General features: G+C 38.1%; 1 non-coding gene across 1 annotated transcript; it reads right to left on the bottom strand.

The window, feature by feature from the left end:
• Positions 1-10,254: 10,254 nt before the first annotated feature.
• Positions 10,255-10,336, bottom strand: TRNAS-GCU (transfer RNA serine (anticodon GCU)). The gene has a single exon. It is a non-coding gene; the product is annotated as a tRNA-Ser (tRNA).
• Between the last annotated feature and the right edge of the window lie 9,848 nt (positions 10,337-20,184).

The raw sequence follows: 20,184 nt of genomic DNA, 5'->3' as shown, positions 1-20,184 counted from the left end.
TTCTACATTTAGCTTTTCCATCACCACTTACTTTAACGTTTTCACCTCATGTGTCTCAGACATCTTTATTGGTCGTGTAGGTCTAACTTATTTATTGGTCATAAATAGTACATCAAGCACTTGCCTGGCAATTTATTTGTCCAGGCTCCTACATATTGATAGAAGTCTTCTTTCCTTACTTTTTTTTTCCTATAAAAGTTGTCTGGACTTTTAGTAGTAATACAAAACCAGTCCAAAACCAATTAAATTAGCTTCATTGGTACAAAAGAGCATAATTATAAGTACTGTTCGTCAGTCATCAATTTTATTAAGCCAACCAGAATGGTGGTATTTCATATAATAAACTATATTTTGTTTTGTTTTAACAGAACCTCATTATTTATCACAGCGGTAAGAAAGCATCTTGCATGTTAATGGAGGTTACATGATGCGTTTTAACTCCAAAACTGTAGCTGTATGAATTTCTTCAGTTGTTTTCCTCAATGTAGCTGTCTGAGGGCATTAAATAAACTCAAGCTTCATTCTTTAATTTCTTCCAAATATCTAATAACTGTGTAATCATTAAGAGCACCAGCATGAAGAAAATTTGCCCCAAATCCTGATCATTTTCTCCAACATACCTCACTTGCAAAGCCCTCAGTACAACTTTCCTAAAAACTATATAATGGGAGTAAATGGTCAACTTCTCTTGGGCTTTGAATATGTTATTCTCTTCCATTTTTGATGCCTGTCTGTGACAAGCAAACACAGTTTTCATACTCTCAGATATCTCACTGACAGTTGATTAAACTGTCTAACTGGTTCATATGTGCTTGTTAAGTAGGTCAACTATAGGACTCAGGCCAGTTCAACTCTAGGGTCAAGTGACAGCACATCAGACTTTCTTATAGTTAAACAGCTCTGAGAAAGACTGGCTTCTAGTCTGTTTGGAGGAACACCCCCCATAGCAGTACCTTGATGAGCGTCCTGGGACAGAAGGGATTATTTTTAGTTCAGAATTGAGTCTCTTCTGAAAATATTTAAAATGCCACTCGGCTCAGAGACAAGAAGAAATGCTCACTATATGGCTAACTAAAAAGATTGAGGTTCACCTGCATCTGGAAACAGGCATATTGGGATACTCTACTGTGTGTTATATCATAAGCTCAAAAAGGAGGAGGAGGAGGGGAAGAAGAAGAAAAACATTTGGAGGATTTGTAACATAAGAAATTGAGGGAACTAGCTGGTATATGAGTAGATTCAAGTATAAAAATATTTGTGTCCCATACAAATCTTCACTAACTCCCCATGTGAGAAGTTTCAGTAAGCAGTGGTCAAGCTGATCTGCCGTATGGGTGTGAGAAACTGGTTTTTTCAGCTCAGTGTTTGCTCAAGGAACTTTTGAACATGGTGACCATGACTACCATGATGGAGGAAGTGCATAGGCTCAAAAAAAAAAAAAAAAAAAAGGCTTTCTTTCACTAAAGCTAATCCAGACACCACCACCGTTGAGCCACAACCAATCCTAAACCCTAGATATGGTATAATATACCAGTGGGAACAGCCAGTCACCTAGTGGCAAATTGATTACATTGGACTCTCTATGACAGAGAAAATGAAATTTTACTTCAAAACAACAGACACATGTTGGGTTTGGATTGGTTTTCCATGCCTACCATGCTTCTGTCAGGACTGACGACGAAAGCCCTACTCACACAAGCCCCAAATTAGTTGGGCATTAAAATGAAATGATTTTCCCCCCAATCTCTACTTTTATTTGGGTACTTGTGAATTCTTTCCTGTCCTTTAATGATACCTTGACAGATCCTATAGCTTTCTGATTAATTTTCTGTATTAAAGGTCTCATCCAGTTTGTTTCTAATTTAAAATTGTATTACCTACTGAATAAGTTATAGAGCCACGAATTCAAAAAACAAAAAGCACAAAAGGGAATACTTTGATCTTTCTCTTCTGCTGAGCTTGACAGTGGTATTGCAGTTCCATAGGAAAATGTCCTTAGTTTTTAGAGATGAGAACTGAAGTATTCACTGGTAGTATGGCATGATGCCTATAATTTACTGCAGAGCGCAAATATGGCAAAATGAACACATAAATGTAGGTGAATATATGGTGTTCATTATATATCACACATAAACTTTTGGGAGTAACTGTGTTTCAAAATTCAGGTTTTTTAAGAGTAGAAAAAAAATCCCAATTCAGTTCACTTTGAGATTTGCCTCAGATAAGTTTTAGTGCCAAATTTATGAGGGGAGAGGGGAGGAAGAGTTTTCAGAATTTTATGGATTGGATTTGAGAACTGTAGATAAGGGATCCTGGATATGTACTAGTCTCTCTCTCTCTCCCCTATTTAAACATTTTCAAATTTAAGAAATTTTTAATAAAATTTTCCATCTTACTCCTACCCCCAGTCACCTAATTTCATTCCCTAGAAACAGCCAAAGCTCTTGATTTCTTCTGTAGGTTTTCAGAGATATTTTATACATGTAGAAGCAAATATTTATTTATAATTTATCTCCATTATATTACACAAATAGTAGAATATTATACCTACAGCTCCCTATTTTGATTGTTTAATTTAACAATATATCTTGGAATTTTTCCCATAGCCATAGACATAGATATACCTGTTTATTTTATTTTATTTTTTTAATTAATTAATTAATTAACTTATTTATTTATTGGCTGCATGGGGTCCTCGTTGCTGCACACGGGCTTTCTCTAGTTGCGGCAAGCAGGGGCTACTCTTGATTGTGGTGCCTGGGCTTCTCATTGCAGTGGCTTCTCTTGTTGCAGAGCACGGGCTCTAGGCACACAGGCTTCAATAGTTGCAGCACATGGGCTCAATAGTTGTGGCTCACAGGCTCTAGAACGCAGGCTCAATAGTTGTGGTGCATGGGCTTAGTTGCTCCACGGCATGTGGGATCTTCCTGGAGCAGGGATTGAACCTGTGTCCCCCGCATTGGCAGGCAGACTCTCAACCACTGCACCACCTAGGAAATCCCTGTTTATTTTTGACAGTTGTATAATATTTCATCATGTAGATTTATTTAGCCAGTCCTTTACTGATGAGCAATTAGGTTATTTCCCATTATTTTCTATTTATAAACGGTACTGAACTAAGTAGTTTCATACATACATCGTCTTACACATGTGTGAGTATATCTCTAGGGTAAATTCCTAGAAGCAGAATTTCTGAGTCAAAGAATATATGCATTTATGATATGTATATAGACTACTAAATTGCCCTCAAAAGTAGTTATGAAAATTTGCAGCTCTCTAACAATACCTGAAAGTGATACCACCCCAATCTTTATCAAACTTTTTGATCTTTGCCAACATGATAAGTAAAAATGGTATATTATTGTAGTATTAATTAGCATTTCTTTAAATATGAACGATTGAATAAATTAATATTTATGTACATTTCCTTTCTGTGAAGTTTTTCTTCATAGCCTTTCCCTTTTTCCTTTTGTGATGGTCTTTATACTGACTTGCATGATCATTATATATTAGGGAAATTAGCCTTCTGTGGTAATTTGGAATTTTCCACTCTAGTTTATGGTGGTTTTAGTTACACAGAAATTTTTAATTTTTAAGTAAATTTACTAATCCTTTATGTTTCCTGTGATTTCAAGAAAGGCCTCCCTTGTGCCAAGACTATGAAAGAAAATTCTCATGTGATTTCTTCTAGAAATTTTATGGTTTTATTTTTTTCCCATTTAAATTTTTGAACCACCTAGAAATTACTCAGTTGTAAAATATGAGATGTGGATTACACTTTATTTCTTTCAGATGTCTACCCAGATGTCCCAGTACCATTTATTGAATGATCTATCTTTTCTCCACTGACTTGAAATGCCATTTTTATCAAATTCTTAAATATTTGTGCCTACTTCTGGATTTTCTATCCTGTTCATACTACAATGTTTTATTCATTACAGCTTGTAATATGTTTTAAAACCCAGAAGGCCTGTGTCTTCTTTGTTATTCTTTTCTGAATTTTCCTTGCTACTAATGCTTGTTTACTTTTGCATAAAATTTAGAAGCTATTTATCCAGTCTGAAAACAAAATTCTAGGTTAATTTTTATTGGCATTATATTAAACACCTAGACTAACAAGTAGAGAGAATTGATATGCCTTCCTCTTCATATCTTGAATCAGTCAACAATACTTAAAGTTTTCTTATTATTGCTATTGTAATTTGCTCTTAAATTTATTTTTCAACAAAATGAAAAGACAACCTACTGAATGAGAGAAAACATTTACAAATGATGTGATTGATAATGGGTTAATACTCAAAATATATAAACAGCTCATACAATTTAATATCAACAAACAAACAACCTGATTTAAAAATGAGCAGGGGCTTCCCTGGCGGCGCAGTGGTTGGGAAACTGCCTGCCATGCAGGGGACACGGTTGGAGCCTATGCAGCAGACCCCACATGCTGCGGAGCAACTAAGCCCAGGCACCACAACTATTGAGCCTGCGCTCTAGAGCCCATGGTGTGCAACAAGAGAGGCCACTGCAATGAGAAGCCCAGGCACCGCAGTGAAGAGTGGCCCCCTGCTCTCCGCAATTAGAAACAGCCCCGCACAGCAAAGAAGACCCAATGCAGACAATAAACAAACAAACAAACAAACAAAAATGAGCATAAGATCAGAATAGACGTTTTTCCAAAGAAGACATACGGATAGCCAACAGGCACATGAAAAGATGCTCAACATCACTAATCATCAGAGAAATGCAAATCAAAACCACGATATATCACCTCACACCTGTCAGAATGGCTATCATCAAAAGTCTACAAATAACAAATGTTGGAGAGGATGTGGAGAAAAGGGAACCTTTGTACACTGTTGGTGGGAATGTAAATTGGTGCAGCCACTATGAAAAACAGTATGGAATTTCCCCCCAAAAATAAAAATGGAACTACCATATGATCCAGCAATTCCATTCCTGGGTATCTGTCCAAAGAAAATGAAAACACTAATTCAAAAATATTCACGCACACCAATGTTCATAGCAGCATTATTTATAATAGCTACGATGTGGAAGCAATCTAAGTGTCAATCAACAGAAGATGGATAAAGAAGATATGGTATATATACACAACTGAACATTATATTTATATTTATAATATTATCACTAATATGTGGAATCTTAAAAAACAAATGAATATACAAAACAGAAAAAAATTTATTTCTCAAACTTTTATCTCTTTTGTAGCTATTGTAAATGGGGGTCTTTTCTTTCATTTTGTGTGTGTGTGTGTGTGTGTGTGTGAAGGCAATTGATATCTCTTGTTTATTTTTATAAACATATTTAATTTTTTTTTAGTGAAACATATTTAATTTTATAAACAAATCCTTGGATACCTTCATATAATTTTAACTCCTTTCAAACTTATTTCCCTTGTTAAATTCATTGTCTCGTTCCCCCAGAACAATATAAAATAATAGTAGTGCGAATGGACATTGTTCTAACATGTTGCTAACTTCAAAGAGAAGACATAAAATGTTTACTCTGAAAAGTAGGATGATGTTGATGTAAGTTAGATATGTTTATCATGTTAAGTAAGGAACTATCCTTTTTATTTAAAAATTTTAGTGTATCAAAATGGATGTTAACGTAATAAAATGCCATTCCCACATCTATTAAATGCATATATGCTTTCTCCTTAGATATGTTAATATAGTGAAATGTGTTTAAAGATTTTACAATTTTAAACAATGTTTTTGCTCATCTTCATTTTGCTATAGTAAATTACTTACTCCTCTAATGTGCTGCTGGATTCTGTTTCCTCCTATTTTATTTAGGATTCAGCATAAATAAGAATAAGAATATGTGGTTTTCTTATTGGTAATCAATTTCGGTTTCAAGATCATTATTTGGATTGTTCTCCCCGCCCCACCCCCACCCAAGACCGAAAATTCTCTTCTTTTTCTATATTCTGGAACAGTTTTAAATGCATTGGAATTATCTGTTCTGTAACTAGTTTATTAAAATCCACCTGTGAAACTTATGTCTGATATTTTTTCTGGGGTAGTTTATTGAAAACTTTATGTCTTCAATTGCAACTGGTCTGTTCGGATTTTCTATTTCTTCTAATGTTGTTTCGGTATATTATATTTTCTAGAAATACATACATACATTGCAACCAGGTTCTTAAAGCTATTCTGCATAGCATAGCGTTGATTAGGGTAGTATCTTTTAGTTTTATCTGCATTTGCGGTTACGAATATTCCCACCACCCCGGGCTGTGCCCGGCGACCGAGATTGTTGAAGGAACTCACCCCAAAGAGAACAGCGAACCTCAGGATTGAAAGTAGAGCAGGAGGGGGCAACGCATCTCCGCGTTACTTACACCATTTCAACCCGCGCGCTCTTCCAGCCAGGGTATTTGAAGGTTCGCGGGAACTGGAAGTGCAAGAAAATGAAGAAGCAAAAGAATTAGACTTGGAGCGAAAAAGGGGACTGAGAGAGCGGAAGGCGGAGGCTGGGGGATTTCGCCATGGCCGTCGGAGCTCATGAGCCCACTGTTCAGCAGCAGCCGAGGCTGCTAGTACTTTCCACTTAAACATCACCGTAAACACCGCCAGTAACTGTCCTGCTGTGTAACGGTTAGCATTATGGGCTTTGAATGTAACAACTGGAGTTCATATCTCCATGCGACCTTTGGGTCCAGTTTCGCATTTGTCTCTCCGGTAAGTGACTTGGAGGAGCTCATTTCTCCCTTCCTTTTGAATAACACTCCTTTGCGACGTAATACGTTCAGCTTCAAGGAGTGAAAGTTATATTTCAAAGCGAAGGAGTTCTCAAGTCATCATTTAATGCCTCTTTCTATGATTCCCAAGTGGGCTGAGCCCTGGAGAGCTCAGAAATGGGCATTTTCTCTTCGAAGTTTACAAAAGTGGAAGGGGCGGGAGCGTGACTTTTCCTGAGATGGAGACGCCCTCTGGTCTCCTAATCTTCGAGGAAGGGAAACCACCCCTGCACCCACCCCCACCCCACCCCACCCCCGCCGCCCGCCCTTCTCACGACGCCCCAGACCCGCTCTGCTACGTCCATCTATTACTGGAATATCTAAAGCCACTCTCTCTTCAAGACATTACCCAATCCGTAGTTAATCCGCGCTTCTTCTAATCCCGCCTCAGACAGCCACCAACCCAGACCCTCTCCCCGCTCCCCTGAGAGCCTCTTCAGATTAACTCAATTCTTAATAAAAGAGGTTTCTCTCACTTCTCTTATTGAGTGGTATTTCCCGGTTACCCTAGAGAATCCTGACGCTGCATTACTTCATTACATTGATTTTGTCAGGTTTGTTCCTGGTGGTCTTTGGCTGGTGTCTTTAACACATTAGCTTGCTCTGTGGGTCCTACCTCTGTGGTCAGAGTAGGGGTCAGAACAATTAATCCTGGCAGAGCAGGGAAAAATCAGGACAGCCACTCAGTTGATGTTGGAATGATGGGAGAAACATGGGTCCTGGGGAGAAAAGATGTTACCAAGATGGACAGAAACTAGGTTAGCCATGTTTTGAAATAAAACAAAACAAAACTAGAGTTTCAAACTTTAGTGTAAATCAGGATTACCATGAGAGCTTGTTCAAGCACGAATTGCGGGCCTCAGATCTGGAGTTTGTATTTCTAACAAGCTTCCAGGTGATGATGATGCTGTTGCTTGGGAGAACCACACTTTTGAGAACCACTGAACTAGAGTAATCTCATGCGTTGCATACTAGCTAATGCTTCTAACCCAGTGATCCAATTTCAGACCTCTGATTTAAACATTTAAAATTTTCATTCTAATAAAACAATCAAATGGGTTCTACCTTAAAACCACACAAAGGTTAAATCTCACCAATCCCCCAAATCCATTTAATCTTGAATCTTTAATCAGTCCAATTTATAAACTGCCACTGGTTATCCAGAAAATCTGTAATAAACCAAAGCCACCAAACTTATGAGAAATCAGGATTCCTGTTTCCTTCTCACTGTGGTGTTGTGCTTCCATTTAGATGATCTGTGACAATGCTAGTTGAAATAATAATCCCTCTTATAGGGCTGCAGAAGCAGGTGTGGTCTGGTCTCCTTTCCACTTATTTGGTTGGGGGTGCAAATCAATATAATTCCTATGGAGGAAATGTGGCAACATCTTACAAATGAATACACCCTAGAACACAGGGTGTTCTCCTTCTAGACATTTATATTATAGCTATAGACACACACATGCAAAATGGTGTATACAGCAGATATAGATATATTTACCTTTATTTTAAATAAGTAGAATTATACACATTGTTTTGAACTATGCTCTTTTTCATTTAACAATATATGTTGGATACATGCACCCCTATGTTCAAAGCAGCACTATTCACAATAGCCAAGACATGGAAACAACCTAAATGTCCATTGACAGATGAATGCATAAAGATGTGGTACACATATACAATGGAATACTACTCAGCCATAAAAAGAATGAAATAATGCCATTTGCAGCAACATGGATGCAACTAGAGATTATCATACTGAGTGAAATGTCAGAAAGAGAAAGACAAATACCATATAATATCACATGTGGAATCTCAAATATGACACAGATGAATTTACAAAACAGAAATGGACTCACAGACATAGAGAACAGATTTGTGGTTGCCAAGGGGGAGGGGAGATTGGGAGGGAAGGATTGGGAGCTTGGGGTTAGCAGATTATATACAACTATATAAAACTATTATATGTAGAATGGATAACAACAAGATTCTACTGTATAGCACAGGGAACAATGTTCAATATCCTGTGATAAACCATAATGAAAACAACATATATATAAAAAGAATGTATATATATATACACATTTATATATGTATAAATACAGCTGATTCACTTTGCTGTACAGCAGAAATTAACACAACATTGTAAATCAACTATACTTCAATTAAAAAACAATATATCTGGGGCTTCCTAGGTGGTGCAGTGGTTAAGAATCCACCTGCCAATGCAGAGGTCACGGGTTCGATCCCAGCCCCAGGAAGATCCCACATGCCGCGGAGCAACTAAGCCTGTGTGCCACATAAAATAAAATAAAAATAAAAATAAAAAAAGTGAAGCTTTAAAAAAAAAAAACATATCTTAGCGACCTTAATATTACATGTGCATACTTTGTTTCTGGAATGACACATGAGGGCCAATAATGTTCTATCAGTGGGAAGGGTAATTGGTGACAAAACTTTGCTGTGTAGATTTTTATAATTTTTTAAGCTCTTTATTGGAATATAATTGCTTTACACTGTTGTGCCAGTTTTTGCCGTACAACAAAGTGAATCAGCTGTATTTATACATATATCCCCATATCCCCTCCCTCCCACGACTCTTTCCCACCCTCCCTATCCCAGCCCTCTAAGTCATCACCCATCATTGAGTTGATCTCCCTGTGTTATGCAGCAGCTTCCTTTTATAAGTTTTGAATCATGTGAATGTAGTACTTAGTCCAAAATGGCAATAAACAAATAAATAAATAATAAAAAGAAGAAATACATTATTCCTTTTTTCCCCCTCTCAAGTTCTATCTAGGTGGAAGTCACAGGCAGAAACTACACTATACTAGCATTGGGGGTGGGGGGAGAGGAGGCCGCGGGTGCATCACGAGGCATGTGGGATCTTACTTTAAGGACCAGGGATCAAACCCATGCCCCCTGCAGTGGAAGTGCGGAGTCTTAACCGCTGGACCACCAGGGAAGTCCCAGATTTTTATCACCCTTTCTCAGGAAGAAATATTTAGCCCTAACTGAGAATGTTGTATAGCGTGTACTTTTTAGCTTTGTCATATCTCTAAGAGATACGTACTCTTCCTTGTCAAAAACAGGGATCCTTAGACAATAAAGTTAAAAAATAATAGACAAAAATTGCATAGAGATAAAATCAGCCCGGTAATGCCTTAAATAACCCATAATTTTGTGTACATCACTCTATAGACAATTTTAACAGCTCCCCTAAATTTACTATATATGTTTTTCTATAGTCCTCAATTCTTCAATTATTTCCTCAATGGGGAACCCGTGCTAAGCGAAACTTGGAATGAAAATTTGGTAGGAGAATGAAACACGAATCAAGCATATCAGTTAACAAAGTTCACAGCCAGGACAAACGCTACTGAGGAAGTGGAGAATGAGGGATTAGAAGGAATTACTCAACCGAGTAATAAGTAAAGAATTAACTCACCAAAACTGAACATCCACTGCTTATAAACTCAACCAACCGACGAGGATGGGATTCGAACCCACGCGTGCAGAGCACAATGGATTAGCAGTCCATCGCCTTAACCACTCGGCCACCTCGTCACGTATGAGCTTTGTTTATTCAACTTCTTCCTGCAGTAATCCCAGGCGTTTTGTGGCAATGCATCTAATTGCTCTTTTCTTGGTTTAATCGTCATAACCACAGTGTGAGTCAGGCGTCTTAAAGTAAATTCCACAACCACCGCAAAACTGATGCACAACACTTGGAGTGGTGAATTTACTTGGCAAATACCCAATAACAGATGGAACCAGGTCTGACACAGGTTGTTGGACACAAGCCAACCCTGGCTTGCCGACTCAGCTCTGCGTAGCGGGGAGATACACACCCGGACCTTCATAGGGTCCCTTCGCCGCTGCGTTCCGCATCTGTGGGACTGATTTCCCCACCTCCTGATCAGAAACCCCGGGATTCCCGTTTTCTGAGTGGTACCAGAATCCCGGCTGCGCGGTCCTTTCCGTTTGCTTTTGTGATATGCCCGTCAGCCAGGAGACGCCTTCTTTTGTCTTTTGTTATCCTCTCTAGGACTTGGCATTGATCATTCTTTGAAAATCAGCAACGCATGAGAACGTGTTTTGAAAAAAAGTAGACAAGAGAAAGAGCTCTAATGGAAAGTTACTTGTATCAAAGCGCAAGGGTGAATTAGCTTGACTACTAATCAACGCTGGGAAGGGCCAGTGGGGTGGGTAATCCCTGATGCAGGAGGCAGGGTGCAAGTCCTGGTTGTGGCTCTTTCCTAAACCCCATTAGGGAAGCAGGACTGAGTAACCCCTAACGTCCCTCGCAGCTCTGACAATCTCGGAGATAAAATGACCATCAAGAACCCCAGGGTCCTGGGTTCGATCCCTGGTTGGGGAAATAAGATCCCACAAGCCGCGTGGCGCAGCAAAACAAACAAAACAACCAAAAAACAACCTCTTCCACTTGTGAGAGTTTGTGTACTTTTAAATATTAGTGCAGAATTTTGGAGGTTGAATTGTTCTTTTCTACAAAAATGCTGGTGCCTTTTTCCTCTCTACGAAAATGTCTTAGCTCTGTTCTCAACTTTGCTGGGACTCTTCTCTCTCATTGCAGTTCACCGAATTTCAAAATATCTTCCATCAGCCAGAAACCTTTAGAGGTACTTCATCCGCAATGCTGAATGACACAATATTTGTTCCTTTGAGTGGAGCGAGTATATTGCTACACTTTGAGTACTCCGCTACCACTCACACTTACCTTTCAGAGACCCAAAGGCAACCTCATTTCACACCAGTGACTTCAGAACTATTTCTAGGGGAAGCTCCGGGGTGGGAGTCGGGGTGGGGGTGGGTTGGATTTCTGCTGTTAATTAACGAAGAGTTTCAGTGAAGTTTGACTGAAACCACTCTCGCTACAGCAGGAGGGCAGGGAATGTATTTGTTTTGGTTTTAATACACCAGAGTCAGTGTAAGCAAACAATAACTATTGTTCATAGATTTAATGCCAAATCTAAGCATTAGAATTAAGGTAACTAGAAGGGATATTTTCAATTAATTAAACCTTTGGGGTTAATAATCCTAGTTTTTTTTTGTAAAGAAAAAAACCATAAGGTTATGATGAGTATTAAGTTAAACACCAGTGAAATGCTTAGAAAATTGTCTTGCAAATAGTAATCTCTGTAAATCATTTGATGCTGTAGTAGTTGTTTTCATTACTAACAAAATAAATAATAAACTAATAATTAATTAGATGAAATTGTATTCAACAAGAAGAGAAAACTCAGTAGGGGGGAAGAAAAAAACAGAAAACCCCAAAAAACATGTATGGTGGGAATTCCCTGGCTGTCCGGTGGTTAGGGATCCGTGCTTTCACTGCAGTGGCCAGGGTTTGATCCCTGGTCAGTGAACTAAGATCCCATCCTGCAAGTCAAGCAGCATGGCAAAGCAAAGACAAAAACACCCAAAACTTGTGTGGTCAATTCACAAAAGAAAATCAAATGGTTAATGAATGTAACTGAGGATGCTCCATCTAACTCATGTAAGGATATGCCATTTAAAACAATAATAGAACATTCTCCTTCCCCTACTCCCACTTTAGACATCTGAAATACTGTCCATGCAAATGTAAATTGGCCCAATCAGACTGAAGGACAATTGCATACAACCTATTAAAATTTAAGAAGTTCATATCCTTTCTCCCTTCTTTCTTTCCTTCCTTCCTCCCTTCCTTAAACCCAATAGTCAACCTACTAGCAGAGAATTATGCTAAAGAAATGCCAACACTAGTGTGGAAAGTATGTGCACACACACACACATTGTACATAGGACAGTGCAGTACTACTTTTTAGTTAAACTATTAAAAACTATCCAATGTCCACCAAAAGGGAATTTTGAGTTCAATAACTTACGATTAAGCAAAACATTAGAGTAGTATGTGATCATTAATATGACTAATACATATCTACATGTAGTAAGTTACAAATAAATATTTTCCCACTGTTTTTTTTTTAAGGCAAGTTACAGAACAGTATGTATAGTATTTTTGTTTGTTTTAGATGATCGACTGAGAGAGTTTAGATATTTAATATCAGTGAAGGCCATTTAGCTTCAACCTCAATTTTATGAAGCCCCAGAACTTAGACTTTTCATGTTATCTTCAAAGGAGTATTACTTATATATATGTATATCTATACATATATAAACAACCACTGTTTGTTTCTTTTTCTTTGTTTTTTCTTTCTTTTTTTTTTTAAGTTAACTGAAGGGTCTTAAACATATCTCAATATCTTTAAACCTTACTTGGTATTTCTTTATTTTCATAAACTGCTAATGAAGATGATATGAACATTTTGCAACTTCTGGAAGGCTCTGATTGATATAAAATTAAAATATCTTGAAGGATGTATACAAATTGTTAACAGCTAGTATCTGAAACTAAAATTTTATATGTTAAAACATTTTTAATATTTTTTCTTTACCATGAGTATATGTTACTTAGTAACTTAATTTTTTAAGTAAAGAAAAACTTAAACACGTTTTTAAAGATAGAAGAATGGTGAACAGAGCCAAATTCTGCTCATAAATGGAGATATTAAGAAATGACCACTAGATTTAACAACAACAATTTTTGCATATGATAGGATAGAATGTCATCATAATATCTTCCAGGTCAAGGTTATACGACTTGTAAGAGGTCTGATTCCACAGACTACTTCAGCACAGCACAACAAAAGCATCATTTTCATTGTGTTCCATAGTGTAGTGATTGTAATATCTGTTTTTGTACCTCAAGCTCCTTCCTGGGGTTTCATCCCACCAAAGCTTCATAATCTCACATCTTACTTCTCACCAAGCTACAGAAGATTGGGCTTTATGTCCCCACCTTTTCTCAGGAGGGATCTAGTTTCACTTTCCATTTCCACAGGGAGAACATACAATTTCCAGAAAAAGATATTTGATTACAAACCTCTCTGAAGCAGAGTCTGAGCAGAATTCCCATTTGGTGCCCTGCATTAGCCCCTTTCCCTCATAACCTGCTTATCCTCCTGATCCTTCAGCTCTGAGGACCTTCAGATGATCTCATTGTCCTCTGTGCCTATTGTTCTATTTTTTTTCCCTCCTTCCATACATGTACAGGTGGGGCCACATCACTGAGTGGTCTGGGACTTACTGTTTCAGCCTGGAACCTCTCTGTTTAGATCATTTTTAATTATCTATAGATGTAGCAAGTCTGCCAGGAAACAAATTTGTACTTTAACCGTGATAAAATCACACCATCCACCATCCATATATCCATTCTTCTCAACAATTATTTAACAAATGTCTTTTCTATCCCAGGCACTGTGCCATACACAATGTGCACTGTCTAGTGGGGAAGACAGATATTTAGACAAAAAAGAACACAAATAAGTACATGATCACAAATTTTGTTAAGGGATATGAAAATGTAGAGCATTGTGAGAAAAACCATGGGGGGAGAATTAACATTAACTGGGAGATTAGGAAATGTGCCTCTAAATAGATATCCTTTGGATAAATAGGTTATACTTAGGATAAAACTCAAGAGAAGTCTAAGGGACAAGCAGGGAGAATGTGAAGCAAAGGGTATTCCAGGCAGAGTGAAAAGCATGTATGAAGTTCCCAAAACAGGAAGAACTGGAAAAGTTTAGGAAAATTGAGAGAAGGCCAGTATAAGCTGAAGAGAAGTGAGCAAGGGAGACAGTGGGGAATTGGCACTGGAGAAGTTGGCCAAATCAATACAGGCATTGAACACCATGTTTAGGATTTGAAATTTTACCCAAATTACAATGGGAACTGACTGGAGCTTAAATGTAGAGGAAGAATGTGATCTATTTAATATTTTGAAAGATCGTTCTGGATGCTCTGGAGAGAACAGGCTGAATAGATGTGAGCAGACCCGTTGGGCAGCCATGGCAGCAGTCAGCATGAAGGATGGTAGTGGCTTGGGCTAAATGAAGGCCTACAGGAATGGAGAGAGGTAGATGAATCCAAGATATATTTTGGAGTTAAAATCGTCAGGACCTGATGATGATTTGGATACACACTGTGAGGGACAGGTATGGTGACTAACTACTGCTGGATGTGTGGGAAATTTTTGTTTCATCATTGAAAGTCCCACCTCTCTGGGAGCCCCCTCACTCCCTAGCAAACCCAAACATCTGGTAACAGGGAAGGACCAAGGATGATTCTCATGCTTCTAACTTGAATGATAGAGCAAATGGAGATAGTGTTTATTGAAATTGAGGGGCTTGGGGGAGTAACAGGTATTGTGGGAATGACAATTTAGCTTTTGTATGTTAAGACTGGCCATAACCTAGTTAGGCCAGGTGTCTGAAGTAGAATATTTTTTCCTTTATATTAGAGTCAGCAAATGAATTTTGATTTTTAAAAGACTGTTAAAAAAAACCAGATTTATATCCATAATGAGTAACTTTCTTTCCTGTTTCAAGATTTCAACTGCAAATGGTAAAGATTCTGGATTTTTTTTTTTTCTTGCTTGCTGTAAAACAAATTCACAGGAAATTATTTGCTAATTCCTTGGTTTATTTCCCATTTTTAAATGATTCTATTCTTTCCTTTGTCCATTTATTTAAAGATTTTTTTTGATGTGGACCATTTTTAAAAAAAGTCTTTATTGAATTTTTGTTACAATATTGCTTCTGTTTTATGTTTTAGTTTTTTGGCCAGGAGGCATGTGGGATCTTAGCTCCCAGGCTAGGGATCAAACCTGCACCCCCTGCACTGGAAGGTGAAGTCTTAACCACTGAACCACCAGGGAAGCCCTGTCCATTTATTTAAATACTGCAAGGTTAAGTTGTACAGATTAATTTATTCAAAATAATAGAGAAGTCACCAAACAAACAAATAAACTCCTCCAGAAGAAAAAAACCCTAAAAAAAAAACATAGGAAAAACTTTTAAGGAAACCTCCAAACTTGCAAAAGCTTTGACAGCCAATTTGTTTGAATCCACATTAACTGGAATAAAAATAAACTTTTAGTTGATGTCTTCTTAGCAAAAGTGAAATTCTTAGCAAAGTGAAAGACTTAAGGTCAGTCTTGAGAACTGAATATCCTAAGTGCAAACTTCTATAAAGAGAGTGTGTTTTGACTAAAACAATGTCCTAGGTTAAATATAAAGAGAAATATAAAGAGAAATATAAAGGAGACTTTTAGGAGACAATTGCAAGACATTCAAGTAAAACTGAGAAGTGAGGGAAGATATTCAACACTGCCAAGAACATGAATATTTGGGTGACTCTGTTCGTAAACAATGTTGCTAAGTGCAAATTAATAAGGATAAAATCAATATTTAACATTGATCTTTAGAAGGAAAATTATCTTGCTGACCATGTAAAGCAAAACTCACCCCACCAACCTTGTGCAATGGAATCGTTCTCTTGATCCTTTAAGATCATTCTAAGAAAATTAACACACTGATCAAAATAAAATAGCATGAAACAAAGAAATCTGAAAAAGTCATTACCCTCTACTAGATATCCCCACTAAATAAGCAGGGCATACATTTTAAAATTCTATCTCTCTTAGGTATTGAAGTCTTTATGCATAAAATTACATGATGCCTGGATTTTCTTTAAAATACAGGAGGAACAAGGTTGGGGAAAAGAAGAGAGAGGGAGGAAGGGAGGGAGGGGGAATGGCAAAAAAAATATTGCTAATTTTTGCAGTTGGGTGATGAATACATGAGGCTACGTTATATCATTTTCTTTATTTTGTGTTTTTAAATGTCCATAATAAAAGTTACAATAGGTTTAACTTCCCTTAATTGCATCAATACGCCCGATGTCATGGTCCCTGCAAGGAAGAATTAATGCAATGGTCAGGGAGAGTATAAGTAAATAAGCAAAGACATATATAACTGAGCTGACAAGAAAAGCTGAGGGAGGGGTTAATACCCTATTTGTCGGAAACTCCTTATCGACAACCTAAAGACATGCAGGTAAAACTACAAAATTGAAAAGCATCGACGTCCACGAGTTGACAGTTACATGAGAAGTGCTCACCCGCTGGAGGCCCCAAACATTTCCACCCGTTGGTGACGACCCCTCGCCAGCAACGCCCCTGCGCTCTAAGCTTTAGCTTTTACTTTATTCCCTGGAAAGCGCAAGCTATAGCACAAGTTGGTGTCAATGCCCCTAAACCTGACATGCTCCTGGTGGGGGGGAGGTGGGGACCTCTCTGAAGGTTTACAAATTTCCTGGTTTCTGTCTTCTAAAATCTTTCATAGCTGGGTAATAATAATAATAATAACAACAATAATAGCAGGAAACTCCTACACAGCACCTACTCTGCCGAGCACTTTCCTAAGTGCTTTACAAGCCTTTATTAAGGGAATTCCATAGAAGATGCAAACTATTATATATAGGATGGATAAACAACAAGGTCTTACTGTATATCATAGGGAACTATATTCAATATCCTGTGATAAACCATGATGGAAAAAAGTGTGTATATATATATAGTTACTTTGCTGTACAGCAGAAATTAACACAACATTGTAAATCAACTGTACTTCAATAAAATAAATTTTTTAAAAATTAAAGCAATCCCAGAAACGCCCTTGTACGGTGGGTGCCTGCTCAGTGTCCCACGCAGAGTTGCCGGTTTGCGGTTTAAATGGGGCACTCTTGTCTCCACAGCCCATGTTGTTAACTACCAAGCAGTATTTCAAACGTGAAAATTGCAAATTATTTTCCCCTAAAATTCAATGGAGACGGGATCGAGTTTGATTGAGTGGTTTGTTTTAGGCTTGAGAGGGAAGGGAGAAGAGGAAACCAGTGGTGTCAAGTCTTAAAGAGAAACACAACGCTGAGAAAACCAGAAGCCATCCTTAGGACCTAATTTGCCAATAACAAAGCAAAAGCCGGGAAATAAAATCTGCTTAGTGCGCAGGTGAAGGCTTCCCTCGATCTTTCTGGAGGCTTTTGAAGGATATTGCTCTGGACTTCGGTTCTTTACACGGGGAAAGCTGCTCTTCTTCCCCTGGTCACAGTCCCCACATCCATTCAAATCAGCTGCCCAGAGCTGAACCTTTCCCATCTGAAGGAGAATCTTAGCTAATAATTCAAAACTACGCCTCTTTGCGTCCTCGAGGGAGCTGGGGGCTAGGTACTGTCCACCCGCTCCGAGAATTCTGTGTCCCCAGGCTCACGGAGATGAAAAGTCAAGGAGGATAACGTGAATTGTAGGGAATTTCGGCGTCGGCGACGTGGTTGCAGCCTTTCTGGCTCCCTCTCGGTTGCGCACTCGAGTTTCTAAGATTAGTCTAGGTTGTGAAACCCCAGGAAAGCAGCCAGATCCGTCCCTTTGGCTGTATACCCTCCCGTCCTTCCTGAAGGTAAACAAACTGTTGATAAAGGATCTTGGTATTTCGAGATATTCAAAGCCAGAAGAGAAGGCGCATTAGGGTGGATAATGACCAGGCAGAGGCGCCAACATATTCCCATGTTAAGATCTGGATTCTAGCACCCACCCAAGTAGCGTTCAGAGGTTCCCAAGACCACAGACCTTTCTTTCAAATTGCCCTCCTCCTCTGTTTCCAGGAGACCAGATATAGGGAAAACTCTGGTGGGGAGCGTGGCTGACTAGCCCTCTTACCCGGGAATGCTAGTAAGCCGGATGCAGGAAGAGCTTCGTGGAAATTTGTCCAGGGCTGGAGCTCTCTTTGGGTATTGCTTGGACCTTGAGATTAAGATACCTAACCCTCTGCCAAGTGAGAGCCTCTCTGTAGTTGAAGGAATGGCTTTCCCAGTCTCTGAAGAATCAATGTTCACTTTTTCTAAAACTGAAGTATAGTTGACATACAATATTATGTAAGTTACAGGTGTAAAATATAGTGATTCAAAATATTTAAAGGTTATACTCCATATGTAGTTATTATAAAAATATTCCATGTGTTATACAATATATCATTGTAACTTATTTTATACTTGATGGTTTGTACCTCTTAATCCTACATTACCCCTCCCCCCTTCCCTCTCCCCACTGGTAACAAACCACTATGCTTTACATCTGTGTTCCTTTTGTTATATTCACTAGTTTATTTTTTAGATTCCACACATAAGTGATATCATACAGTCTTTGTCTTTCTCTGATTTATTTCACTTACCATAATACCCCTTCAAGTCCATTCATATTGTTGCGTGACATTATTTTATTCTTTTTTATGGCTGAATAATACTCCATTGCATATATACACCACATCTGTTTTAAAACATTTATTAATGCATGTATTTATTGGTTACATTGGGTCTTTGTTGCTACATGCAGGCTTTCTCTAGTTGTAGCAATCAGGAGGCTACTCTTCTTGTGGTGCATATACCACATCTTCTTTATCCATTCATCTGTTGATGGATACTTAGGTTGCTGCCATATATTGGCAACTGTAAATAATGCCTCAATGAACACTGGGGTGCGTGTTATCTTTCCAATTTAGTGTTTTAATTTTCTTCAGATACATACACAGGAGTGGAATTGCTGGATCATGTGGTAGACTTACTTTCCCAGAGTCTCTGATAAATCAATACTACTCAGTTGTTTTCTTGCCTACATTTATTTTTTAATGGATATTTCTTATTTTTAAAAGAAATTACAAACATTCCTGAAATTCTACCTTTAATATCACTCTTAAGAGAATACAGAGGTCTCATATTCCTAGAGTTAAAGAATAGAATCCCATAAAAACCTCTTTCCAGTTTCTGGAAGTGACTAGTTGTCCTTATTGAGGGTCTTCAGAATCCTTTACAAGATTTTACTGTCTGTGGGTCAGGCTGTGCCTTATCAAGGGCTCGTGTTGGTTGATAACACAGTGCTGAAGGCTGGGAACCAATATTTTCAGAGATAAGAATCCCTTATAGAAGTTACTTTAAACTTTGACACTGTGCCATACAATTCAAAGCAATCTAGATTCAGTGCAATCCCTATCAAAATTCCAGTGGCATGATTCACAGAAATAGAACAAACAATCCTAAAATTCACATGGAACCACAAAAGACCCCAAATAGCCAAAGCAATATTGAGAAAGAAGAATGAAGGTGGAAGCAACACACTTCCTGATTTCAAACTATATTACAAAATTACAATAGTCAAAACAGTATGGTATTGGCATACAGACAGATCAATGGGACAGAACAGAGTCCAAAAATAAACCCATGCATATATGGTCAATCAATTAATTTACAACAAAGGAACCAAGAATATACAATGGGGAAAGGACAGTCCCTTCAATAAAGTGTTAAAGAAACTGGACCACCACAAGCAAAAGAATGAAACTGGGCCACTATCTTACACCATACACAAATATTAAGTCAAAATGGATTAGACTTGAACATAAGACCTGAGACCATAAAACTCCCAGAAGAAAGCATAGAGGGTTATCTCCTTGACATTGGTC

The sequence above is a fragment of the Hippopotamus amphibius genome, chromosome 11 (genome assembly GCF_030028045.1).
Source record: "Hippopotamus amphibius kiboko isolate mHipAmp2 chromosome 11, mHipAmp2.hap2, whole genome shotgun sequence".
NCBI classification, from domain to species: Eukaryota; Metazoa; Chordata; class Mammalia; order Artiodactyla; family Hippopotamidae; genus Hippopotamus; species Hippopotamus amphibius.
The sequence above is the reverse complement of the archived record's forward strand: the minus strand, read 5'-3'. Positions and strand labels throughout refer to the sequence as shown.